Genomic DNA, 1,337 nt, shown 5'->3' on the forward strand with positions numbered 1-1,337 from the left:
ATACATATTTTAAATTAGAATTAGCTATATATAATAAAATAAAAATATATATAACAAAAATGTTATAGTTAATATAAGAATACAATAAAAACTATAATATATATGAAAAAAAAAATATAACAAAAAAAAATCAGATATCATATATATAAAATGCATTATTAGAAATACATATATTTCTCTCAGAGATGTGAAAGTGGTTGTCAACACCTCAGATGAGAGCTGCAGCCATCAGATCTGCTAATGTCCCGAGGCCTGATCTGACACTGGTAAAAAGCGTGCATTAAAGCATGCTAGTAACTTTTGCAGAGAACTTCTGGGCATGTTTGGGGTCATAATTTGGATCTAATGCATTCAGTAACATGCAAAGACTTTACTGTAGTTTGCCAGTAGATATTAGATCTCAGTGTACATCACAACGTCTTGAAACATATGCACAGTGACATTAAAGGCTGCATCATGGCCCTCAGCGTCATGCTAATGTTTACATTTCTCATGCATCTGCGCGTCAGAGAGATGACACCGCCACAGACACGTGTTTATCCTATTTTGGGGTTTGGAAGACAATACACCAGTATGAAGAGACCTCACTTATGGTTCAAGGACAGGTGAAATCTCTGCGTTTGGTCTACTTTTTGAGTGTTTAGACTGGTCTAATACTGCTGACTTTGTGGAAAGTTAGTGCATGGTTTGCCACCTAACCTAATCTTTAAACCGATCTTTAGTGGGGAAGGATTGCATTGCCCTATCCATTTACACATATCTCCAGAAAATTAATGCTGTAAAGCCATACAAACTAAGAAAAGACTTAATTAGTAGTAAAACTGTGTCAGTTTGGTTTGATGGAAATTTGCATTTGGTGTTTCCAAAAACATGTGATCGCCTCACTTTCCCCTATACTTGAAGTCTGTTCTTTTGTTTAAAGCTTTTCCTACAACGCCAGTCCAACCATATATCCCTCTTACATTGTGTAAACTTAAGGTAATATACTTACATAATTTCCTAGTCTAGTGTAAATGAGAGCTGAGGTCATACATAGTGCATCAACAATTTCCGCTCTAAAAATGTAGTGTTTTAGTCAATACTGCCTACATAGGCTGCTGACTTTAACTCAGTATCCTAACTGAACTGTATGAGTGATTTGGTACATCCTAATAAGCTCTTCATTCAGTTGAATACACGAACGTATGGGAATTTAGATTCAACCAGTTATTATTATTGCAATTCGTTATGGTGCCGCTAGAGGCGCAAGAATTGCACAGTGTACCTGTAAGATTTAAATCTTCAAAAACTCTTTATATATATATATATATATATATATATATATATAATGATATTAA

At 34.4% G+C, this 1,337-nt stretch overlaps 1 protein-coding gene across 1 annotated transcript in view; it reads right to left on the bottom strand.

The window, feature by feature from the left end:
* LOC107726719 (protein FAM110B-like) overlaps positions 1 to 1,337 on the bottom strand; it is a 15,530-nt gene that overhangs the window by 13,243 nt on the left and 950 nt on the right. The gene's annotated exons all lie outside the window — the stretch shown is intronic.

This window comes from Sinocyclocheilus rhinocerous, unplaced genomic scaffold (genome assembly GCF_001515625.1).
Source record: "Sinocyclocheilus rhinocerous isolate Xijiao unplaced genomic scaffold, SAMN03320098_v1.1 scaffold2201, whole genome shotgun sequence".
NCBI lineage: Eukaryota > Metazoa > Chordata > Actinopteri > Cypriniformes > Cyprinidae > Sinocyclocheilus > Sinocyclocheilus rhinocerous.